Genomic DNA, 26983 nt, shown 5'->3' with positions numbered 1-26983 from the left:
CATCAACTAGCCCTATATAAAAGTGACAACAGAATTGTTTTGTGAAAAGGCTTTTGGGCCTTTTAAGCTATGAAGAGCGAGTGGTTTGTTGGGTTGGTGGTGTTGTTTTTCTAATCAAAGAAGTATGAACAGAAGCTAGATAATGCATTGCTATACTGCAAAGACAATTCATTTTGAACGGGCACTAATACACTTAATGCTTTTTGCTTTTATCATGTTAAGGTCTTCAGCTTTGCAATAAGATCTGGCTATGCAGTGAGCCTACTAGTTTGTGCAGAAAAAAAAACCCTTGTTTTTTGATATTAAATACATTAACTCTTGTCAGATTGGTAAATTTTCAAGGTAAGTTCCTTCAGATGTATGTTCAAATGAGTAATTGGTTTGCTACATTCAAACAACTTAATGTAAGACAGAGATGTTACAGCTTTGACTTTTTATAATATGTGTATTGTGTGAAGCTTATGATGAAGTGCTAAGCGATCGCCAAAACTAAAATCTAGATGCGGCCAAAACACGGTGGATTTTAATGCAGTCTTCGTGAGCCTGCTCATTACGCTTTATTAACAGGATTCCTTTTTGTCTTTTCAGGAGTTTGAGAGAGAAAATAATAAGCCTAAGCACTGCTGATTGCAGTTTCCCAAAGACAGATTGGGAAAGAAGTAGTTTATATCTCTTTATACTGGAGTGTGGTACTTCTGCTATATTTCCATCTTTATCCTTCCATTTTGGCTATTCCATTTAGGTGGCTGCAAGAATTTTCCTGTTTGGAATTCACATCGCCCTGGGATCACATAGGCTGCACGCGGTACTGTCATCTCGCTGAAGTGCTGTGTAATTGCCTGATCCTCTTTCCTTTGCTGTCTAGTTTCTCATTTCTTTAATTTCATTCCTTTCATTTCTTCTCCTTCATATTAACATTCTTCATCTCTAATTCACTTTCTTGTGTTCTTCTTTCACCCTCTTTAAAAGCAAACTGCCAGTGCCTCATTTAATCTCTTTTTCAGTGTAGTGAGGGGTAACAACACAGCTGTACGTTTTAGGTCCTTTATAGCCAGCTGTTTCAGATCATCATGAAAGAATGAAAGATAGGACACCTCTGTGCTTTACCTAAGACTGCCCGCTCAGTTCTTCAAAAGATCTTTGTTCCTTTAGTAGCCTTCTGGAATAGTTCCAAGCACACCAGAGGGCCATGACAACTGGAAGAAACCATCTCTCCAGATGGGCTTTAATTGTTTGCCATCTACCAAAATTCACGTCTGGTCTCTATAGCCATGCTCCACGCCCCCCAACCACCAAACATTTCTGACTTTATTACCACTTCTTGGTCGCCTGTGCCAGGGACACTAGCAGACACTCATTGGCACACTTAGGAAACTTAATTTGTTCTTGCTTCTTGTTTTCCTTGGAGAGAAACTGCGGCGCTCAGATTCGCAGCGTTGGAGGAGAGAGATGTGGAATTACTGTGGAAGCTGCTGCAGTATCTAAAATGTTTAACTCTCTATCGTCAGCTCCCTAAACATATACAAGCTGTTCTGGTTACCAGCGTGATTAATAACAGATCAAGCGCAGGCTAGATTTTAGGAAGGTGCAGATGAAACCTCTGCCTTGCCCAGAGATTGCCTAGTAAATTTGAGGTTTACTAACATGAACTAGCATGCAGCAAGAAAGCTGTATGGAATTACTCTTTAAACAAGTTGTTGTATAAAACACAAGTAGTTGTAGTCTAAATCGCGTATGAGGTATACAAAACCAGAATTACAGTGAAGTGAGAAACGGATAGAGCTGATTCTCAGCTATCATTTAAAAATATTCCTAGTGGTTTTACTCGTGGATATAGCTTGGAAATATATTGTGATTCTGTGCATCTAACCCATGGCTTATCTAGTTTCTGAAACAAAGGAATCTCCAGACTCAATGGCTTCAGAAACTACCTGTGGGTAACACCAGGGAAAGCATATCCTGCAAACTGCATCATTCTTTTGTACTTCCTTGCCCTTCTAGTGGCTTCATCATTTCTCTCCCTCACAGAACTGCCCTGTGAAATGCATACGCCAGCAGGCAATTCATATTTAGCTATCATGTCTCTCGTGATTCAAAGCTATATTGGAAGTCAAAGGGCGAATATAGCATCTCTTTCAATGCTAACTAAAGCTAAAAGGAGCACCTGCTTGCACAGTGATCACACTATATGGAAATATGTTTCTTTGTCACTAACTGGTGTGTGAAACCTGAGCGGGCTGCTTACAGAAACCTGTCACAGTTTTTAATGTTTGATCGCTACTTCCCCAGAGCTTCACTGCTAATCAAGTACATGTTTCAGTTCAAACAATTCTTTGGCCTCTCTCTCTTTCCCTCTATTTCTCAGTTTCCAAAAGACCTCCAAGAGGAGCTTTGCCGTGAACTATTGAAGCCATCTGCTACCTGACACGGAGTTAACTGGTTTTGTATTGACATCTTGCTTCAGTTGAATGTGATGATTATGGAGTGGTTCTGCTGTCTTTTACACCTGAAATTACTGAAGATAAACTAAAAAACAAATAGAACAGCTCAAACCCATTTCTTAAAATTCTGATTACTTTCTGTGTCCCTACATATGCTTGCTTCTTTCTTGTTTTCTGTTTTTCTTTATGAAATACTCGAGGGTTGGCAACGCTGTGAAGTAGAACAGTGAAACATAAATATTAATTGTGGTAGGAATATTGTCTAGAATCTCATCCTTGTTTTACTTGAAAATAATACTCGATTGTCTTGGCCATGCTGGAACAAAGACGAGACCTAGGGGATGTGTATTTGTTTGGCTGCAACTTTATTAACACATTTGGGAACAGTGCCCAGCAATAAATCACATAGTGTGAGTCATCGCTCTTTTCTTGATCGTTCCTACCTCTTTGGGAGAGCCGCCGTCAGCCTTCCCCCTCCCAGCCTGGCACCCTCCTATTGCAGGGCCACCACAGCTTTCTTGGGTATTAGGGCTGGGTGGAGGTTGGTGAAAGGGGAGGGTCGTTTCCCCACTGCACCAGATGGATGGTAGGAGCCGCAACTGCTTTTTCACAGCTTTCTCAGAAAACCGCTGCTGGCCTTGCTCGGTTTATTTTTCCTTGCTAGCAATGTGAAAAACCGTGGGAATGTATTCAAGACGGGTACCACCTAGGAGTGGCAAGCCCTGTACCTTCCCACTGCTCTGCCTGGGTAACACCTAATTTCGGAGGATCATTGGCATCAGATAAGGGGCTAGTAATCCTTTGTTTGCATAGGCTTCATTAAACTGCTCTCTTCAGTTTTGGGAAGACTTTACATTTTAAGGGCAAAGATGAAAATTACAGCCCAGTTTTGTAATGCTTGTTTTCCAACTCCTCTCACTTGAGCAGTCACACACATAAGAGATCTGTCTGCCCTGTTACTCTGGATTATGACTGTAGTTTCTGCCTGAAATACGGATTTGGCTTTTTGCTGCTGCCTTCACTTGCAATGTAAAAGTACATTGGTCAAAAAATTCCCCATCGTTAAGCTCTCTGAGACAAGTGCAAAATAGCTGAATGGTTTGAAAGGTTAGTATTGTTGCCGTACTGGGAGGATTCAGAGCTGCACCATCACTAGCAAATTACTCTTTTAGTGCCCTAATAGTGTATATTCCAGAAATGGATAGTCTAATTTAGCAGTGGCATGTCTAGTTTCGTATGGCAAGAAGCACTTCTCCCCACCCCGACATAAAAAATGATTCCAGTTACTTAAAAGTTGCAGTATTGTAATGGCTGCATTTTCTCTGGAATAACTTAGGTTCTTTTTTGTGTAAAGATGATAAACTACGCTCGAGGGGACTGGGATGTAAGCAGGCTGGAACTCCACTGAAGTGTAGTGATGGCAAAGTCCCAGCCGTAGGACAGTATGAAGGCATGAGGGAAGCCCTGGCCGCGTTTTAGTTCGGTACCGTCAGTTCTGGGACGGAAGTGTGAAGGGGCAGACAGGCGCTCCTCCCTTATGTAACACTGTGCACAAGGTGGAGTTGAATATATGTTTTAGAAAAGCAGTGGTGTTGATTAGTCGGTCATGAAATCATGGCAATTTATTTTTTTAAATAAACTTAATAACAATTTTTGTGCATGCTGATTTTGAATGTCATTAAAGTTGCAACAGAGCTTTTGATGGATTAATTACATCACCTGTGAGCAAACACAAGACAAACAAAGGTGAAGTTCACCTGCGCTTTGACAGAGAAACTCAAAAATTATAGTTTGTTACCTGTGTTCTGAGGATTGTTGTCAGCTGCTCTTACTTGCTCAGATATTTGCCTTAGAGTGAGATGGTAATGTTGTTACATTTTAAATGAAGCAAATGAATTCACTGGTGTGCAGTACCAGTGACAAATCCGTTTTCCAGTACTGGATTATGGCCTTAAAATCAAAGGCAGAAATTATTATTTAGTTCCTGTAATCAGTAAGCTGCTGTGTTTCAAAGAAAACTAGAAATATTTGGGGTGTGGGCTAGGAGGTAACTTATGACAGAAGTTCAGCTGTTGTTTGAAAGCGTATTTCAGCCTCTACTTGTAGAGTCACTTTTCAGTGGTTCCTGAAAACCGTAATTGCAGACTTGGTAAAAACTTTCTCTTGCTTGTGTCTTTCAATATTGACTATTTCAATTGATGTGTGTTTGAATGTGAGATGAGCTTAAAAGGTTTGATACTTTTAGGTTAAGTAAATCATGCGATCACAGTGAAGTCTGTAGATCTGTGAAGTTATATCCTATACCATGTAAAGAAAAGGCAGGGAGGGGACAGCGAAGATTCATGGTTTAGTCTCTTCTTGTTTTAGCCTCTTTTGTCAGTGTAGGCAGAACAAGGATTAGTAATACTCAGTTCTCTTTCTAGTGTATTTCTGGTCATCCTAGTATGAAAACTGTTTTATTTAATTTGTTTTGTACTTAGATATTGTACTGGTATATGAAAACTAGAAAACAAGGTTGTTTGTGGACATTATGCCATGTCCTAAGCACAAGCGAGATACTAGGCACTGTGTAAACACAGGAAAAATATATTATCTACCCTGTTGAGCTTACATCTGAAAATATGTGAAAATCAGCATGACGTTTGTAGAACTGTCTTTGCATTCTGCAGCAACTTGTAAATGTGTGTTTGTGGAAAACAGGGTGTCCAATGTTAAACTCTTTGTTCCAAGCTTACTAAATGTTTCATAATTTCTCCAATAAAATTTTGTCAAGAGGGCACATATAAATTGTGCTGAAAACTGATGGTGGCATTTCATTCCAAATAAAACTAAATGTAGGAGATGCCCTACATTGTATGAAATCCTTATGATATGTTACCAAGAAGTACCCATTCTTAAAAAATAAAAAATTAAAATTAAAAATATTAAAATTAAAAATAAAAAATGAAAATTTAAAATTAAAAAATAACTTTGTGGAATTCAGTAAATTGGTTTTCTGGAATCATATGCAGATCCTATCATCGCTTCTGGAATGCGCTCTTTCCCTGGGCCAGGGTTGCCAGACAGAGCCCTCTGACAATCTCTTTATCTATAGGATTGTCTATAATGTTAATTAGTGAACTCTTTGAAAAACCGGCTTCCACAAGTTAATTTATGCCTAAAACATCACTCAGGGATGTGTTTTACCTGTTTCACAAGTAGGGGACTGAAGTATAGCTTAAGAGACTTGGCCTGGGCCACACAAGAAGCCTGTGTCATAGCCAGGAATCAACAGATTCACATTTCGTTGCCTAACCACAAGACTTCAGAAAATAAGAAGTTGAACAAAAACAGATGCAATGCTGAGGATTTGAGTCTTGGGTACAATTTTTGCAGAGTGCTTAACTCTCTGCCCATAAAACTGGAAGGATCTGCTTTGGAAGGCCAATAGTGCTTATGCATTCCTAGCAGTTTAATTGCAAACTGCCAGACTGGCTGCAGAGATTTTGGCTTGCCTTGTATTTCAGTGGTCTTCAGAGCAAATCCAGATAGGGCAGGATTTTCACTTTCTACTGACACCTTTTTTTTAATCCACTGATACAGTTTCATAATAATGATTATTTAGGGATGATGCCCTGGCCCAGAGGACTGAGGAAAGGGAATTCTGGTATTACCCCTTCCAAGGGATTTTTAGAATGGTCAGCCCGATGTCTCAAAATCATAAGGCTGGAGCTGAAATCCCAAGGTTGGTATTGCAACTGAAAAGCTTTCTTTGGTGGATTCTTATTTTCCTTATGTTTGTGTTTGTTTTTTGAATACGTGCTCTCTAATCTAGCAAGGGCATAATAAGCTCTTGAGATGTAATAAGCTCAATAAGACTTGAAACACTTTAAGTAAACATATTTAAGTACTTACGTGGCTTCTATTCCTAACAATGTATCCAAGCACAGTAGGGTATTTAATGGATCCTCACAGATAGGAAGCCTCCAATCCTAACGTTCTACAGGTAGCAACTGAATTACAGAAAGGCATGTGCCCAGCTCCATGAGGCTATTGAATCATTTAACTCCTGACGTTTTCAGTGAGACCTACACATTTTACAGAAGTTGGATGCACACGTAACTCTGTGGTAGTTACGTGACTTATCCTGGCTCTCACACGCGATCCTTGCGGCAGCACAGGGACTTGAAGTCAGATCTTCTCAATCCCATAGTAGCAATCCTGCATTAGCCTGAGGGGAAGAAATGTTCCCCTTCTTCCTCTGAAACAAGGCAGGAATATTCAGGCTAGAAGGAAAGGACAGGTTTTAACTGTGAGGAAAACAAGCTGTTGGAACAACTTCTTCTAGAATTGGGGTGCATTTTCTATCACTTGATGGCTCTATGTGCGTAATAATGGCATTTTAAAAAGAAGTGTCTTCTAGTATCACTGGTGTGTATGGGCATCATACAAAACCCACTGGGTGATGTTCCATTGTTTGTATCGCACAGAAGGTGAGATTGGACTGTAACATTACCTGTCATCCTTATGTTTCGGTTTCTGTAAACTTCTCCTTAAATTGACCCCATCATTCTGATGCTGGAAGCAGCATGTTCACAGAATTTCTTGCAGTCCTAATCCTATGATCTTTTGTATCATGCAGCTGTATCTCTTATGTTCAGAAAGTTGAGGATTGGGAATATGAGGAAGGAGTATGGGATACAGTCTATCCCTAAATGTTGTACAGCTAAATTAACATATTGGTCAACTATCCTTCCACAGTGCAATTATTTTTGCCCATACAGAAGACACCTCCCTGTAAATTCCTTGTGACATAAGGTTTCTGGCTAAAATTGGGTCATAGCTGTTTAGTTGTTCAGGTGTCCACCCACGAGGGAGCTACAGAGAGCCTTTCAATTCCTTGCAATCAAGTAAGTAGCAGTTACTCTCATTTATCCTCTAAGGAAATAGTCCACCAAAAATACTGCGTTGATTCCTTAGCCCCTCCCTGTCACTAATCACTCAGCTCTTGTAGCTACCTCCTGTCTTGGCCCTCAGCACCAGAGTGTCCAAGTATCTCAGTCATTAATTTTCAACTTACAACACTTCAGTGATGTAAGAAAGCGTTGTCCTCATTTCACAGCTGAGGAATTGACACATCAAATAAGGGACTTGCTTAAAGGTTCACAGCAATACTGGACATAGAAACTAATGACTTATTCATAGACTATTCTGTTTCTTGGAAAACCAACCTTGTGTTCCTTGTCCTTCTGCCTGCTACCCCAGATCTCCTCTTACTGATTTAGCAGACTAACAGTTCAGTTCTGTGAGTATTTTAACCTCCCATAATCTGGCATTGCCAAACACATGCACCCCTCCCTTGTGCGAGTGCAAGCAGCATCTCTGCAGTCACGTGGGGAATTAAGGCAGGAAACTCATTCAGGTTAAAGTTAATCCCCCAAAGAACAGTTTCAGCCTGAGTCGTTCCCTCATTTGGCTCTTGCAGGACGGCTGTACAGGCACTGGGAGAGGGAGGGGAGGCCAGCTCTCTTCAACGACTGGAGATTCCTGCTGGCTAAAATGCTTCTGGAGTTAGTGGGGTCGAGTTCTGTATTCTCCTTTCCCTCTTGGGCATGTAAACAAAATCAAAAGCTTAACCAAAGTCAGTTCTGGTTTCTTCTTTCCTTCGAGTGCAGATTGCATGCTGTGAGTTTCCCCCGTGTCTGTAGAGGCCACCCAAAGCACGGTGACAGGGCAGCTGAGAAGTCCAGAGCGCAGAGGAAGCTTTGGATGAGTTCCTACTGTGGTGACGTTCTAGACCTTCCCTGTGCAGCAAGTTTTTCTTGTGTGGCTGCTATCATTAAAAACGCTTGACTCTGTATAAGCTTTTTTCTCTTTGAAATTAAACTATTTCTGAGGAGTTACACATGCAGCAGAGCAGAGCACTATTACTGGGATAAGTACATTTATAAAGGGAATCACATAGTTTAAGTGTTGCAGCTTAATACCACATCTCACCTTGTACCACTTTGACCTACGTGAGCCCACATTACTTTGCCTTCCTGTCTTGAGTGGTTCCGTAGAAAACAAGACAAATTGGAATTGCATGCATGTTTTATACTCTTTAGCGGGAGTATTATCTCCAGGAGCTTTCTGCTATGACTTTCAGGCGAGAGTCACACATATGGGGAGAAGCCCCTGTTTTGCGGATCCCTCTCTCAGAAGCGGCATTGAGAGAGCTTCCAAATTGCTGCACCAAGGTGTGCTTTGAGAACAGGGTATGTGTTGAACCCTGCTGCTTCACTTGAAGGACTGTGGCGTAGGAGAACCTGTAAGTGTGGAATGATGCCCTCATCCTGACTACATCAGAGGTCCAGAAAATTTTAGGCAGGGACCTTGGCATGCTAATAACTTGGTTGTTGATGACTAAGGCAGGAAGAAGGGTGCCAATGACATTTAAAAGGAGACTGAAAGAAGTTCTTGTACGTAAGAAATCGCTACAGAAGAGAACAAAACATTTTCTTTAACTGCTGTTAACATTTTTTACACAGGGGTCGTATCTTTTCACCCGAATTGCCCTATAACACCCTGAAAATCTTTTTTGCTGTCTTTTTGGCTGAACCCTGTCTTCCCACTTTTCTGCTTTTTTGTCTTCTGGCTGGAGTGCGCAGCCTCACTGGGAGAGTGAGAAGGTGTTGCAGATGGTCCTCAGTGCCATTAACTTCTGTTACAAAAGAGCTCCGGCCCGTGTCGGCTGCAGCCACAGTCCCTGTTCCAACCCAGCCATCTCAGAAGCCTCAAAAGAAACGTGTGTGGGATTGTTATGTTCGGTTTTTTGCTCAGGCCTTGCTCAAAGGCTCAAGACGGGGACATAAATCAGTTTGGTTTTCCTCCTCCACTGAATACAGATCGTAACATTACAGCACAACCACTTTTTGTAGTAGGAACCTAACAAAAACCAGATTTTAACATAGTCCCTAGTTCCTTTGAAGGAGGCAGTGTTAGCAATTATGATCTAGACTAGACATTGGTAAGAACTTACCAAATAATTACAGGCTTCCTAAAGCAGTATAGTATGAGTAATTGCAGGTTTAAAAATGTTATTATGAGGAGTAGTTTATACCGAAACTTCATCCTGCTCTTTGAAGCCAGAATCCATAACTCTCATCATGCCACAGCAAATGCTTGTCCTTCTCCACAAAAGAATGTAGACTTACTTTATTGTACAGAGAATGTTCTGTGGTACATTATTTAAATTAGCATATAATAGAAACCTAATTGCCCACTAGGGCCCAAAGCTTTAGCTGGTGGAGATCAATGTGCTTCCACTGAAGTCAGTGTGGCAATGTTGATTTTCACCCCTTGAGGATCTGGCTCAGCAGCTTGTTTCTATTCCAGGCATTGTTAAAGGAGGTAGTGTGTTTAGAATATTAAACCATGGCATTGTCAGAGATAGTCAACTCAATTTATGTGCAAGCGAAGAGAAATAAAGCGGTAAAACCATTATTTTTATCTGAGGATTTCAATTTACATTGTCGATTATTCATATTGACTGATCTGGTACAACAGGGAAATCACAAGCGTGGGGTCATCTTGTTGTGGTTTTAATTTCCTACGTCTGTAGTTATCTAATCCTCTCAGTGTGAGCAAGCATGATTAGTATTTATTTCTATTCTGTGTGCCAGTGCCCTGGGCCAGGTTCTGTGCTAAATCCAAAGTGACTCTCCTACTTAATTGGCATTAACTTGTGCTGCAGTAATATAAATAAAAACTTGTACTTTCTGCATAAAGCACCCACAACTCCCCAAACAGATTTCTTCTACATGGATGTTCTGCCCTGGGATTAAGGCTTGTGATATATCTGTTTGGTTTTGTGGGTTTTTTTTTTTTTTTTCACTCAGTTTGGAACTTTTTCTAGCAATGTTTTCCAAATACTACTTTGGGAAACACAGATTTGGAAAGAATCTGCCTGCTTGTTAACCATCGAGACGCTACCAGGAACATTGTTACAGCTGTACCACTGGTTAATAAATTGCTGCAGTAAGAACAACAGCTGGCTGTCTCTCTGGAGAGTCAAGTACCAAAACGAACCATAATTCTTCACTTTGTCAAATGGTTTTTACAATCATTTGGAGTGCTTGCTTAGAGAAGCTTATTTTACTTATGAATGCTCCATTCAGGAATAGGGAAACTTTAGGGCTGAGCTGAGCCAACAGTTCTTGTTTGTGGAGTTTGTTTCCTCTCCTTTCCCTTCCATTATTCTCAGACCTCTGGCTGCTCCCCCACTTATCTCTGCTTCTGTTTGTCCCCTGGGAGCTTTGGATAATCGAAGTTATGCTGCAGGTATTCTTCCGAGAGTAGGAATGGGGGAGTTCTGGTTAAACGTTTTGGGTCTTCATCAAGGACGGTACAGGAACTGACTGTCTGTGTCAGCCTTTTAAAATAGCATGGTGTTAAAATGGTACCAATTTGGACTTGCCTGGCATTCGTTCTTGTCTGTTTTCTGATGCGTGCAGAACACAAGCATAGAAAGAAACATCATCAAGAATGATGGCTAAAGACCGTCTTCAAAGGTTTGAAAAGTTATGTTCGTCATTCTTGGTAAGTTATTGTATGGCTTCATTCAGCTTTGGTTACAAGGTTGTTTTCTTGTCCTGACAAAGTGATGAAGCTTAGCTCATTAAATGGCTTGGATTGTCTTTGCGTAAAATGATTACAGTAATACAGGTGCTGTTTCTATTATTTTCTTCTAACTTTTGTCAAGCCTCCTTTATTTGAGGAAACACAAATCCAATACATTCACTACTTGCCAGCGTCTACCTTGTTGAGTGATTTGGCCATTAGAACCTAGTGTTAACCATTTGAAGCAGGTCGGGGTTTTTCCTTTTAATCTGTTAAATTAATACATTTCTTTAATCTAAATGCATTTAGCAACAGTTGACTCAGTCATTTTATTCTGTAATCTCCTATTCATACTCTACCAAATGCGTGTATTCTGCTTGGTTCTGTGGGCCATAGGGTTGTCCTCTCCTTACTGTACTGTCAGACTTGTTTGAAAAAGGTGTCAGTATTCTCTGTTTTGGGTTTTCTTGGTGGCCATTTTGCAATTTTGTGATTTTAATAAACAAAAGTAATAAAATATTAAGGTGTTCATATAAATGTTGATGGTAAGTCAGCACATCAAGTTCCTTTGCTTTCAGCATTGGGTTTTCCAGCTTCAATGTGGGGGCTTTTTTCACTTAAAAACATGGGAACACATACAACACGTGTGACCAGAGACGTGCGTCATCCCATGTTGAGGTAAGGAAGCCATCTTACAGCTGAGTGCCTGGGACCAGCATTGTGCTCTCTCTGTTCCAGAGATAAAAAACACTAAAATTTTAGAGTCTGGTGGCCAAATGGAAAAACACCAAACGTGACAGCTTTTCTTTTCCTTGAGTGGTAAATCATGTTAGATAATTCATGATGCAAACTGCTGTTATTTCTAGAGTATGTGAGCCTCTGACGGCATAGCAGATTTTCTTACCTCTGTAGGTTAGATGAAAAGCTGAACAACTTTGAAAGTGGCAAAATATGCCAGTTAGCTACACTGCAGTAGATCAGCTGATGCTTCTTTGCTCGTATCATTTTACTCCCCAGTGTGGTCAGAGTGGTACAGCTCTTAAGCGTTATGCTTTTTGCCTTTTTGTTAGGGAGAAGCAGGATTGCAAAGATAATGGGGGAAGGCACTGGAGCATTCGTGGCAATAATTTCGAAGAGTTAGAGATAAATAAGCAGTCAAAGTTGAAGACTTATCTGGGTGGGGATATTAGCATTTTGAATACTCTCTGCACAGATGCAGTTATCACTTAATTGACTTTACCTTAGGGAACACTAGAAAATAATTTCACAGCCGTAAAGGAAGAACTTCGGCACGTAGTCTGTAATGGCTCTGTTCTGCTGTACAAGAAACCGAGGCTGTTTTACTACCGATGTCACAACGGGGAAGGAGAAGGCCTGTCTCGGATCCGCCGCTACGCGAGCTCGGTTGTGACGGTCGGCATCTTGCCCTTCCTTTCCACGTGTTCTCATGATTACCTTCATTAGCTTGAATCCCAGGTGTCACCTCGCCTCTCTCCTGATATAAGGAGAGGAAGTCACCACCAAGCTGAGGGAGTGGGGCCTGTGGTCTCCAGAGGCTGACTGCTCCCAGGCTAGTCCTTTCCCCAGAAGGGCAGTGGCTGCTGGAGTTGCCATTTCAGCACAAGGCCCAGCGCGTCGCCCACAAGATCAAGTTGCAGCGGTTTGGTCTGTATGTCTGTCTGCCATGCACACCTTCCTGTCTGAGAGCTGGGGCCTGCTCAGCTGCCCTTTCTTTGAGTTTTGAAGCCGGGGGGAACTCTGCATTCAGGGCTGCAGCGATCTGTGCTACAAACAGGATAATAACAGACGGCTCCCCTGAGAGGCAAGCGCGATGTGCAGCGTACCCGTGCGCCCGCTGCACGCGTGGCCACTGACGAAGCTCCCAGCAGCCGGGCGCTCCTGCTTGTGCAGTCGGCCTGGAGCTGGGGAGGCGCGACTCGTTGATCAGATGGAGAGGGCAGGGATGTAGCCACCTCTTTTCCTGTCCCATTCCCCGTGTCGTCACGGGAGGCGAAGGACCAACGTAGGAATCTGGAGAAGACCAATTTGTTCATTTGGTTTCTAAACTTGCTTTTCAGTCTTGTCAGAAACAAAGAGGGTTGTTTTCAATTTCAGAGGATTTTTGTGGAAAAAGAATTGACTGTGTATTATTTACAAAGGCTGCAGTCAGACCTGTCACTTGCCTTTCTTTGCAGTTAGCAGTCTGGTCTCTGGCAAAGAATACTATGCCTGCATGAATCCAGAGAGTGAATTCTCACAGAGTCCATTACCAGACTGAGATGGGTGTTTTGGTGCCTGAGCACCTTCAGTTTCTCACCCTCCTGATTTGCTGAAGATGGCCACTGTTGTCAGAGTTGTGCAGCTGATGTCATTGACACCCTCAACTCAATGAGGTCTTTTCCTATAGAATAGTCACTCGGTTTGCTTGTAGTCATTATTTTACAATTTGCTATCTAAGCATGTTAGGGTTTTATTGGTATTATTCCTTCAACAGCAATATTGGTTACTCCAGGCATTGTTTAAAAGCTTATTTTTTTGCATTTCTTAGATTTGGCTTAGAGCAAAATCAGTAAGGGGAAAAGAAGTGGGAAATCAAACCCTTCCTTTCCCTTTTCGAACCTGTCGGTTTTCCAACCTCAAATAAGAACGTGAAAGGGGTTTAACAACTTTAAATTGGATTTTGGAATGTCAGATGACTCTAATAGCCTTTGTACACAAATAACAACAGAAGAGCTGATTATTGTTTCTGGGCTCTGCGATGCACTTATGTAATCATTAATCTTGGCACTTCTTTATCTCCAGCAGATTAGGAGGCCACTGTCATTTTGAAGACTGCCATTAAGTAGACTTTGTGTTAGTGTTTAAATACGTGAAGCTTAACTTTAAGCTTCCTTAATGTATGCAATGGAGGTATCCTGTGCGTACAGCATTGCAATAGAGCTGTTGGAGTAAGTTTCAGTCACATATCTGCTGCCACAGTCTGACCTCAGACATGGTTTTATGTACAATGTTTGCTAATCAGCATGTGAAGACGCTTTGAAAGCTTTTCAAGTGTAAAGTATTAATATATCTGTTTGAAACAGCAAGCAGACTTGCTTTATCTACTACCTCTCAGTTGGTTTAATCATTGAGAGGCAGGAAATTAAATGCTATGAAATAACTAGGCAAAAGAAAGGGTTTAATGAAGGTCATAGCACCTAATCTAATTGTGGCAAAGGAAGAGCTTTTGCTAGACCTTTTCTTTTCACAAGCTTGTAATTTGCTAAAACATTTTTGTGGGCAGCTACTTTTTTTTTCTTTCATGATCTTTGTCACAAAATGAAGATGATTTTCAAACACTGAGGGCAGTATATACAGACATCATGAGGATACAAAGAAGCACAGAAACACAGCCGGGTCCAGGGGGATGGCGTGAGCATCGTTGATGGGGGATAACGGTGTAATACATTGTCTGAAGAACATGTTGGGGGAAAAAAACTTTCTCTCTGGTAGGAGTGTTTTTGTGACTGTTTGCTGGACTGATGGTGGGTTTATTTTGTTGTAAGCCAGAGCCTATAAAATGCCCATCTACCCTGATATCATCCTGCATATTCTTCCTCCTGACGCAGTTTTTGGGGACGGGTCATAGCGTTTTCCTCTTGTGCCCTTCTAGAAGAGAACATCTGAGGGAGGAGAAAAACACATGCCTGACTGCAGACAGGTAGAGATGGCTGTCCTCCCACGGCTTCCCCCCGGTCCCTGGCCAGCCGGGAGGGCCCAGCCTGCTTCATAGAGATGAAGGACTGTTGTGTAACTTCATGCAAGTCAATAAAGTACTGCTAAGACTACTACAAAGAAAAAAGTTCTATCGCCATGACACTGGAGCGATCCAGTCAGTGGTCGAGGGAAGGGCAAGAGTGTCAGCATGAAGTACGACAGACATGCCTTGTAAAGCCCGTTCTAGGTGATGGGAGACCCTGGTAGAAATGCTGCGGGTAGGTAAAAATCGTCATTAGCAAGAAGCATGTGTGGCCATACGTAAGTGCAGCGTGTGCTGGTGTCTGTCTCCTATAGACTTATGTGGTAGCAGGGTCTGGCGAGCGTGCATGCAACCTATCCAGGTCATCTTGAGCAAGTGGTCAATGTGTGGGGGAGTGTGTAGGTCTTCTCCTCAAAGCAGTATAATTAGGTGGTCAAAGAAGTTGTACAGGTATTAGGGAAGAGTGATGGCAAAACTATATTCTGCATCAGTTTTTCACTGTCCAGGCTGTCTTCTAGGCAGTTCTTTGAGAAGTGATGTAGCCTTCCTCTTGATCCCACATATATGCTTATATTTGCTCCCTCTCAGATGGAGTGGGGGCTGAAAGAGAAGCATCTTTCTTGGCGGGGAAAACAAATGTTCAGTAGCAATTTGACCCTGTACTACAAAAAAGGCTGTAAGCTCTCCATAGCATCTGTGCTTTCTAGTGTCTTCAATGTGTATCAGGAAACATAGATCAGCTGGAAATCATTGATTGTTTTTGGACTTCAGTGACGTTTGCATTTAAATGGAGGAAATGTAGGTATAATTAATCTGTTTTGTGGCCTCCCCACCACCCTGTGAAGCTACGCTGGCTGAGGATGCGGCTTCCCCTGGAGTGTCCCTCAGTTTCATTAATCCTCTAATGACCTCTGAAGAGGACTCATGAAGAGGAGCTGTGACAAAACAATGCATATATACTAGAAAAGGTGTCAGTGGAAAGCATCCTTGGATAAAAAAAGTGACCCTGTGTCAGCTAGAAAGATGCAGGGTACAGACTTCAGAAGAACATCTTTTGTGAATTTTGAAGGAATCTGGTTGTGGTTTGGTTCTTATGGCCATGTATCGCTTAAGGAGTTGCAGAATTCATGCTCAGTATTGACTGCCATGTGAATCCAGAAAGGAGGTATCGGAGGGAGTTAATAAATGAGTGAGTGCAGCTAAAAGGCTTTTTACGGTTTAGAGTTCTGAAGTTGTTTTTGGTTGTTATTGTTCATCTCTTAGATGAATCATCTGAAAATGAAAATTTAAACTAGACATTTAGAGCGCACCTTTGTGAGAAACTAATGATTCTACTTGGCATCCAGCATCAAAGGAAGCCTTTTTAATGACATCAAATTCGTGTGCAGCCAAAAAGAAAAATATCTTAAAAATGCAGATGTAGTCACTTCAGAATGATGGAGTTTCTAGTCTGGGTGAAATACATTTTTTTTTTTTCCCCTGCAACTTTTTTCACCTAGGAGTAAATTTAGGTTTTGAGCGGTTTTTCATCAAAGCGCAGCTCTTTTGTAAGGGAGTGGCTTCTGCACCAGCCATGTTTGCCTGGCTTTAACTTAATTGGACAAAGTCCCATTTCTCAATACACACAGGGATACAGCCTGCAATTTCTGCAGAGGCCAAACCCTTAATACAATTTGCGCAGCCTGGCAAAATGGCACGATAAAACTGAATCATGACAGACCCTTTTTTAAAGGGACACTTCCCTTATTGGGTTCCCCCCTGCTTTGTTACCTCTTCTACATTCATTCCATATTCCTTTTTCCAAACTGCCTGTTGTTATCTCTGGGGAACTAACTATTAAAGTGGAACTTGACTTGGTCAAATAGTAAGTACAAAGGAAAGCGTGTGCATTCTGATAGAGAACATGCGGTGTTCACATGGGTTGCCAGTCGGAGACGACCTTCTAAGCAGCAGTATGAGGAATTACTAATGCTTGATCTGAAAGCTACATGCCTATGAGTAGAACGAAAAAAGGCAGCGTTACCTGCAGTTATCTGGTGCCGTGCTCCCACTGATCTAATGTCCCTTCAACGATTCAGGAGCCTGTCACCTTGTTAATGAATTTAGTTGAAATTGTTGATAATTTGGACACTGCAGGTGATTAGCTTTGCCAGGTGGTGGTTTTTTTTTGTTTTGGTTTGTTTTAATCTAGTAACTGTAGTTGTGATTTGATTTGTGCTAGTAGATAGCCTAATGAGGCCATTGAACTGACATCTAATTTTGCAAATGGGTAGCACAAATGTATGTAGCTTCTTAACAAAATCAAATGACCCAGGTTTCATATTGTATAAAAGGAAGTCTAAGACTCTCTTAAGTACCCTTTCACCACTGTTCTCAAAACCTAGTACAAGATCCTTCCGTAATGAATGGCAGTGTGCTTTAGCTAGCAACTAAGTTATTCTCGTAATCCTGCATGCAGTAACTATACGCTTTGTAATAGGGACTGAATTTATTGCCTTCCAAGTATTGATGTTTTAAGACAGTTTGCAGCCTATGAAAAATAATTCAAGTAAAGGTTGTTGTGCTGTGATAGTCCTAGCTGACTTCCTGAAGTGGTGCTTAAAATTGATGAGTGGGTGGTCAGTTCTTCTTTGTTTTCCTACTGCAAGCAAACAGCAATGTTGAGATGTTCCCTTAAGCCAGTACATTTAATGAGGGAAAGGAAGGTGGGAGGGCACTGCTGGAATGAACAAATTCCAGTCTTCAGAAGGCCAGGCTCAACACTCGGGAGTAGGACATTTCACATAGAATGGGGGCTCTGTGCATTTAAACTGTGGAGCAAATGTCAGAGGTAATTTAGATTTTCACTCCAAAATGCTACATTATTATAAGACTTTCTTTATTAAAATCAAGTCTTTACTAGTTTCTTCCAAAGAATTGGCAAGTTGGACAGAAGTACAAATACATTTAAGCTTTTTGATACAGGTTTCTTTTTGGTGGGAGTGGGGAGAATGCATTTAGTATTGTCCAGCTAGCTCCAGCAAATAAATGTATTCTGAATTATGTTCTCCTGCAAATTTCACTTTCTGTTTTCCTCTCCATTAATACTACAAAATGAAAGACCAACATACAGACGCCAGGAAGGAGAAATCTGTGTAGATTTGCTTTTCCCAGTACCAGAGAAAAATAAGCTGCAAAGACTACGAGAAACCTCGGTGTGATTGAGTGTTACAAGGGCACTTGCCCTGCCTCAAAGCGCACATGTGTCTTGGCCTACCAGCTTACTGCTGCTTTTTTTTTTAATTTGACAGACAATATGCATTGGTTTGTTCTAGCGGCACAGTGGCATGGTATAGATGGTATCATAGCAGAACTGTGCTTATGCCCATGCAGCAGGTGTTCCTTTTCGCAAATACCTGATGTTAGTGGCTATCTGTAGGAAGAAATTAGGGATGTCAAAACCTGAGCGAGCTCTAGAATCATGTAAAAACATACAGGGTGGCTTGACATAACCACTAGCTTGCTGCTTAATGAATAAATGCAGTAGCAAATCAGAGCAGAAAAAGTCAGTGTTGGCAGCTACTGTGATAATAGCTCGCATCTATGTTGCTTCTAAAACTTGTGGTTTGTGTAATTTTGTCAAGAACAATGTTTTGTAGCTGTGTAGACAAATAGCAGTCCTGTTGTAGAGTTTTGTGGCAACTTTTATCTAAGCAATGCAAAACGCTGGAGGTTGGTTTGTCTGGAGATCTGCTCACTAGTTTCTTGGGTCATAAGACCAAGACCCAAGATTTGGCAGTATGTGCCAGTCACCCAAGATAGCTAGAGATAGAGGTAGAGATAAAGAACGATTATCCCGATTACATAGATAGAGAAAATGAGACACCAACTAGCATCCCCATTCATGCAGCAAATCAGCACTAGAATGAGGATTATAGTATCTATTTCTTGGCATGCAGTTCAGGGCTTTGATTAAAAGTATATTATATTTCATTAGAGAGTCACATGACTGCAGTGCGAGTGTGTTTTCCTTTCTTGTGAAAAACTGTTTTTCTGAATTGCTTAATTTCACAAGAATTACATTTAGCCTAGTCTTCAAATTAATCATACTGCAAACTGTGCTCATCATAGCCAGTATAACTACTATTAATTTTCAGCCAGAGGAGAAGAGGGGTGTAAAATGGTTAAATGTTTTTTCATAAGCACCTGAGCCAGCAGGAATGAAAGTGAGAAGTCAGAATATTATGGGACAAAACTGGTGTGTTATGAAATTTGGAAGTCTCTTCTGACCATATTGAAATATTAGATGACTACTTCAAATTCTTTAGCGTTGAAATGCATAGGACATTGCATAGCAGAACTTTTCCCTTTGTTCTTTCTCTGTTCTTGTTCTTTACCACTAAGTTTGGTTACTGTCTCTTGGTACTGTGCCTGTGTGTTATGTGTAGTGAATGAATCTTCTCCTCCACTATAAAAAGACAAAATTTGTATTCAGAATCGGTGCTTCGGTTTTTCTTGGTTTTATCTTCTCCTTAATAGACTTAGTATCGTTATTCTCCATCTTGCTACAGTGTACGTCTCTTGGTGTGTATTTCAGCCATCTTCATGATTTGTGTTTGGTTTCAGTTCATGAAAATAGTAACAAAGCTGGAGCTTTCATAACTTCCTAGACTTCACAAACTGGGAAGATGTTAGTTGTATTCCCCGGGAAGTAACGAGAGGTTGATTCTCCAAAGAACTGCTTTTCTGTGCTCCTGGACAACTGAATACATCTGGATGCGGCAGTCCTGATTATTTTGAGCCGAGGCTTGTAGGTCAGCGGTTTGGTATTTTGGTCTGTGGTATGGTTTCATAATATGATCAGAGTCCCAAGCTAGAGTTGTCTCTACCTGTCATTCCTTCAACGAGGGAAATCAAATCATCTCACCTTCAGCTGCAAACTAGATTGCTGATCTTCTTTCCTCAAAAATACAAGAGGAAGTATGTCTTCAGTTTCATGGTGATACAAATGTTGAGATACCAAGTGGCATGGCTGGGTCAGAAAAGAATGGGAATATTTCTGCATGGATAAAGCCAAGACAGTGGAGAGGTAGGAGACTGTCATACAAAAGGAAAACAAAAATCACTTAGTGTTGCACACATGACTGAGAGGGAGCAAACATCGTCTCTCCAAGGTCCTCTGAAAACCCTGAATCTGTTTTTAGCTTGTTTGTGCTCTTGCAAAGTCCTAGATTGTTTGTGTTAGGATTTCTTTTTGTTTTGATTTTTCTTTATGAGAATTAAGAATGTTATGATGGCCTATTAAGGTTTTTCACTAATTTTCTGTTTGAATCTAACATTAAAAATATACATAGAGACCTCACTACAACAACTTCACAGAAACAGTTTTGCCTGTTAGAGAATCCAAACTATTTTCCATATAGCCTTCTTTCATTAGGTGTGCAAGTGCCTGTGTTGAAGCCGGTGCTTCATGTAACAGAAGGGCTTTAGTTGGTCAAATTAAAATCTGTGTAAGTAAAATTTCTTGGCTTAACGTGAAATAATAAACATAAATGTTGGTGATCCTGGCATGAAAATAGGAGCTGTTACTGCACTGTTCCCTTCGATGTGTCCAATCAGTAACAGAGGTTGAAAAAATTTAGATTTATTCCTAAAAGTCAGTACTGCAAGCCCTAAAAGTGCTCAGGTTGTTCCACACTGTTTACCGTGCATCCCCTTTAATACTCTGAAGCCGAATGTTTTTAGTGTTATGGACTGCTGCATAGTATCAAGTGACCTACTAAGAGGGATCCAGCTGTGTTCAGACCCAAAGATCAAGTCTTGGCATTGCAGCATTTCTGCCTTGTGTGTTTGAGGTGTTGCTCATACTTTACTTTTAATTAATACTGTGATGGCCATGTTCGTTTCTACTCCACCCATCACACCCACAGACTTCAAAGGATTTGTACCAGCATAACCTCAGTATTTATTTTATTACTAGTGTGATTTCCTAAGGAAACAAGGCTTGGAGAGGTTGTTTGTGTTTGTCTGGTTTTCTGCCCATCACCCCAATCCTCCTCATTTCCAAAACCATTTCAGCCAAGCTGGAGAGCATCAGCAGTCCCAAAGATGTGTTCCTACGTGTTTCATGAAAATTGAAAAACATACCCAGAAAGATACCCAACTAATACTGCACTGAGGGGTGCTGCACAGCCTGAGCTCAGCTATAGATAGGAGAATCTGTAAAGGAGTGAAAGGCGCAAGGAATGTCCCATGTGCTGGGAAGGCTTCTGATGGAATTTCAACCTTCCTGGACCCCAGAAAATCCAGCCATGAGACACACATCTCTAGGATACCAGGCTTTGTTAGTTCTTCTCGGGAGCTACTTTTTACTAGCCCTATCAGTGCAATCTCCAGCTGGCCTGCTCGTGGCCAGAATGCCGTTATGGTAGGGATCGTATGTAGAATAAAGAAACCTTTCACACAAGGAGTGGGCAGGTAAATTCCATCAGCTCTTGATCAACACACTTACTGTGTGTTCTAAAAATGCCTCGGACATCTACCAACCAGCCGTCACCCTTAGAAGTACAGTGGGGTTAAGTATTTTAATATATATGAGTGGACAGATGGTCACTTAACATAGTACGTTAATGGAATGGGCAGAACTGTGCTGCCACTAGCTTTCAGTTCAGTGGAGTTGCAGCGTTTGTAAGTTGCAGGTGTTCGGAGGCAAGCAATTTGCAGCCAGCTCAAATTACTTAGGGTACATGACAGAGCAAATTATTCAGGTAATGAAGCTGAAAATGCAGGAGGATTTTAATATTATATAGTAAAATCATTCCTTGTTAATTCAGTTTGTGATCAGATACTATGTTGCTTTAAATACCACATTACATGCAGTACCCTTGTTTGAGTCAATGAATATGTATGAATATGTCAGTGAATATGTATATTCCTAATTTAATCAATATACTTATGAAGAGCACTAGCAGTGATGTCTGGCACAAACTGCATCCCTTTTAGAAGCAGGTTAGCCCAATTTGTATGTGTATCATATTTATTTCAAAGCCCTTCTGAATTAGCTGCGGAATTGTGCATACCCCGTCAAGTGGGGGACAGGCGAGCCACGTTCAGGGAAAGGAATTTAAGCCCTTCTTACAGTCAAAGAAGGCATAACTTCTTAAGCAGTACCCTGAGGCCCAGGGGATCCCAGCTGCAGTCCTGGCTGTTGTATGTACCCCACGTCTAGCCTCGAGGGAAGTCCTCAGTTCAGCTAGCAAGTTCGGTTAGGGTGCCTTCCCCAGAAAGCCAGTGCGTCAGAGAAGGACGCTCATTGTCCACAGAGGTTTTAACAAATAGAGACCAGTCTGGCAGACGAACCAGTATGTGCTTAAGTCCATCTCTACCGAGTGAAAAAGGAACGTGTATACCTGGAATTTCTTGATATTGCTGCCTTGAGAGCTGAAGGGTGGGAGCTGTGACGGGGAACTCCAGCGAAGTGCATGCTCTTACCTCAGTGGTGCCGGTGTGCGCAGGTGATTGGGACCCTGTGTACCACAGGAGGGGAAGAGAGCGCTTCCTACACAGGTTTTCCTGTCCAGAAAATGCTAATTTTTGAATTCAGAAATAGTAAGAGGCAGTAGCAGTCACCTGACTTTCACCTTCTAAAAGTTATGCTTGTAATTAAGGTACTGTTTAATTCCTTCTCTGGTCAGTGAAGAGGAGGCATCTCCACTCAGGGGTTCATCTTGCTTAGTCTTGGATAAGATGAATCATGCCCCTTCTCCCTTTTTCCTTCTCGCTTTCTCATTCTCTCTCTTTCTTAAGGTAATTAGCTAAACTTCAGGTTATTACCCAACCTTCAAGATAGCTCAGGTCAGCTAGGTGAATCACACCTAAGAGGCAGGTATGGGGACCAATTTTTGCTTCCATTGAAGAGCCCTTCCCAGGATACCAAAGCTGAGGTTTATGAAACTTGTTGCAAATTGGAAAAAACAACATGATCTGATCTGTGTGAATGTATGATTTTAAAATACACTTTTAAAAGTGTGTAAGCAGGAGGAGGAATGGGAAAATCCTTTTTTTTACCCCAAGACAATTAATGCACTAGAAACGAACATTTCATTCAGACACACTAATGGGGAGGAAACAACTTCTGTCTTTGGAAAATGTTTTCTTTTGAAAAACGTTTTCTTCAGGGCGGACTGGCAGTATGCTTTCCTGGGTTGAAGCTCAATGTGTTTCCACTTGAATGGCAGAACTGGGGAGAAAGATGCCCCATGCTTTACTTGGCTATACAGGTTCTTGTCCTGATTGGAGTCTGCCCAAGGAGTTAGAAAGGAAGAAACTAAAGATTATGATATGCTTGTACAGAGCATTTCCTTACAGATGCAGAATTAGATTTCTTTCCTCCGCTACTGCTCAAACGGGACAAGGAATAAAGCAGTGGGAATTAACAAAGAGGGAGAGGCTGTCTAGAAGGGTTGGTTGTGGGAGGGAGCTTGAAAAAGGCAGGCAAGCCCAGTGAAACTGTTCCAGATTTGGGGACAGAAGTGAAGTCTGGAGTAGGAGGGAGTAAGGCGTATTCTTCTGTGCTGGTTGCCAACGAAAGATGTCGTTTAGCGCTCTCTCTGCTTGTCTGGTAGGCATGTTCACTAGGAACTAGGTGGAGGCAAACGTGTAATTTAAGCTTACCTGAGCTACTCCAGACAATTGCCAAGTGAAGACACAGTGGACGGAGGAAGAAGTAGGGTTCAGGAGAAAAACACAGGCTTTTTTCCTCTGTGATAACTTGGGCTCAAGTTCCGGTTCTGCCTGATTTTGAGCAAAGCAAAGAGTCAGCACTCTATTTTCCTCCTGTAAAATGAAGATCATAGGACGTTACGGCAGCAGGAAGATTACCAGGCATTCCAGTGATAGGAATAGCCACATTTGAAGGCACATATCCTGAGAGATCTTAGTGGATGTCAGATGCCCTTTCCTATGGAGACGAGTTTGCCCCGTGTTTGACATCAGTTTGTAACGATTCCTACCTCCGGCCCTTGATGGTCACGTCTCTCAGGAGCCGTTTCTGGAGCAACTGGTTCGATGCTTGCGTTGGATCTCTGTGCTTGAGCTGGCATTTGTTGCTCTTGGTGGTTTGTTTGGGCTTTTGTTCCCATTCATTGCTGCCTTTGGCACAGGACACCCGTGGTAGTATTCTGCAGCAGTGTTATTTCAGGGTGTGAAAGATTCTTAGGCCTTTAATCTGGGAACACAAACTACATCTGTCACCTGGGTATCTGTAGCGGTTTCTAAGCAACCACAAGAGTTTATTTTTTTTCTGCAATTCATATTTAAGAAATAATTTGCTCATGCATGAACCAGAATCAGCCTGAGCACCACCCCAGGAGACAGAAATTGTAAACTGTAATTTAGGCTAATTCTAGTCTAAAGCATGAATTAGAGTATTTTATATAATCTTGGAAAATATACCATATAAATATATGTAAGCACAGAACAGGTACAATTAATGTGAGCACAGTAGGAAGCTTTAAGTAACTCTGGGAATGTGAGAAACCAAGTTGGAACATATTCTTGACATGTAAAAATATTTCCCACCTGCCTTGTTTGCATAAGAACAAGGTTTTAGCAAGTACATATTTGCATGTCAAAGTTAAAAGTGGGGAAAATATTTTCACCCTCGTAAGAAAAATGCATAATCTTGGCACAGGCAATTTGCATTTAGTAAGTTTAAAGTATCGACCTCCTTTCATGCTGTATGGAAAGTGTATGAACTTGCGACAGGGATTCCATTTCAGTGAGTTGATTTGCAAAGGCAGCCACGTGGAGCAGTAGTTGATCTGATGTCTTTCCATGCATTAATTTGTAATACAATTGGTTGTGGCAGTCCCGAGCGATTTATGCTTCTGAGTTTCTTCCCACTGTCCTGTATCTCAGAGTGAAACAATAAGCTGAAGTTTTAAGTGCTGCGTGCTTAATTAAGTACCTTGAAGATGTAGTAAATTCGAGGAAATCTGGAATTCTAAAAACGTATCTGATTTGGTAGTGCTGCTCGTAGACACAGTGGTTGGCAAATGCTGGCAGAGCTGGAGCCTGTGAATCTGTGGAGATTCTCTCTAACAGTAAAGCACCCTGGAAAATGCATTTGGGACTAATTATGGCACCTTTTAGGCTATTAGTAACCTAGCTTTAGGCCGTCGCTTTGAAGGCGTGTTACATTCCTTCAGAAGCACTCTGCAAATGTCCTGTTGCTTAAGAAATAGGGATTGCATGGACAGGCTTCATGGGCGATTTAACTAATCTGCTGGAGATTGTAGATAAACAAGATCCAATTTTATCGTACCTACTCAAAATAAGGCAGTAATTATGTATATAAAAGTGAAATGTAAAAAATACATTGCCATGTAGCTGTTGAGATAAGCGTTGTCACTAGCCTGCCAAAGGAGTTGGAGAAGGCTGCTGACTCACTGTAGCAGAATAGAAAGATAATCATATATTGAAAAGGCACAACTGGGGGATCGGTAGATGTATTCCGGAATTTGCCCGCAGGATTGCTGCTGAATTTGAACTGCACGTTATACAAATTTGGAGCTTCTGTCAACTTCAGTCTGTGCAAGTTGTTGCCGTGAAGTGGGGCTATGCTACCCTTCCTGCCAGCAGCTTTTTGTTCGTAAGCGTGTGAGACACTAGCAATAATTAATGTAACACATTAACAAAATGGCATACACTTTATTTTTCCCTTTTATTAGTTCACTTCCTGCTCCATTGTGCTTAGTGTGTTAGTGGAGAGCAAAGTGAAATTAAAACAGTTTTTGTAGGACTGCAGGGAAGAAGGGTTTCCTTTCTTCAGTGTCCTAAACGGACCTTTTAATTTCAGCCTATCGTTTTGTTGCTGCAGGGAAGGTGGGGGATTAAAGGTCAAGAACATAAGGATCCTTATGATGGAAGCAGATGCAAGTGGTGTCCTGCAGTATGAAAATATTTTGGAAGCTGCTGATACAGAACTGTCGGGAAAACAGCAATGTAGTCCTGTAGCTGCTGGGCACTGCTTTCCTCAAGCAGAGCATTTTAGCTGCCATTAGGTTCCTGGGAGCAAATGGGTACTATGCAGGTACTACTCAACTGCTCCAAGCATTGCATTTGGTGTCATCTGGAGAATATTTTGAAGGGGAGTTGTAGCACAGCCAGTGCCGTGCTAAAAGTCTGCTGGTCTTCTAGTTTATAGTTATCTTACAGTTTTGGCCTGATCCTGTAAGGGATTGCTTTTTTGAAAGCACTGTTGAGAGCACAACTGAAGTTAAGTGAATGCAGTACTCGATGCGGTTTTGTTTCTTGTCACGGTCTGGATAGCCATAAACTTCACGAAATAAAAGCTCTCTGAAACAGTGGAGCATCTTGTTCCTCACGGGAGATTAACAGCACTTCATATATCGCAGCTAGAGACACAGCAAGAGTGGTGTTTGTGCTCCTGTTCGGACTGAGCCGGTTCAGGAAAACTAATGCAGCCTGATCCAGACACCACTGCGGAAGAGAAGGTGCTTTCTTGGGATTTTTTGGGTTATCTACCTAATGCGTACGGTCTGTGTTTGTGTAAGCACATGCAAGTAAAACGTGGACTGTGGGTCTTGATACTGTAAAGCACTGCCTCAGGACGGGCTTATCCAGAAATTACTGCAGCCCTATACTCCAAAAGCAGTTGCAGAGGTATTCCTGAGCATACAGAAGTCCCTTCTTAAGTCCGTGTATTCAGATGGGAAGCTGCTGTGATATAGAGATAACACGCGGAGACTGTCGTCACACACTAAACTGAATTCAGTAGGTATGTTTTATACGTGTGAAGTTTAATTTAAAAAATCGGGGCTTTCATATCACATCTCTCTATGACATTTTCCAGACTGTACCGACACCTCTGTTTTTTTGTAAGATGACCAGAAGAATACTGCTGTATTTTTCTCCCTCGTTTGTTCTGTGGTGGCTAATACACAAATACGTACTGATAATTCACTTCCAATTCGGGTATGTGAATTTTGGATTTCTTGTGTGAACTGCAGTTGCTATTTACCTTGTTACTTCTCTTCCGGACTGGCCAGTGGTGTGAAGTGGATGGCATGGAGGTGACCCCTCTGGTGAAGGGGGTGCATTCGTTTTCAGGCAGGATGAACTTCAAAATTACCTTTTACGATCTCACAGGAATAAGATTGGAAGAAACCTTTCAAGCGTCGTCTTAGCTCTTTGGCCAAAATGTGGACTCTCCTGTTCTTTT

The 26983-nt window shown here is 41.6% G+C and overlaps 1 protein-coding gene across 1 annotated transcript in view; it reads left to right on the top strand.

The window, feature by feature from the left end:
* Positions 1 to 26983, top strand: part of RORA (RAR related orphan receptor A) — a gene marked incomplete at its 5' end in the record, with an annotated part of 371080 nt that overhangs the window by 323309 nt on the left and 20788 nt on the right. The gene's annotated exons all lie outside the window — the stretch shown is intronic.

The sequence above is a fragment of the Phaethon aethereus genome (genome assembly GCF_964289735.1).
Source record: "Phaethon aethereus genome assembly, chromosome: 12".
Classification (NCBI taxonomy): Eukaryota; Metazoa; Chordata; class Aves; order Phaethontiformes; family Phaethontidae; genus Phaethon; species Phaethon aethereus.
The sequence above is the reverse complement of the archived record's forward strand: the minus strand, read 5'-3'. Positions and strand labels throughout refer to the sequence as shown.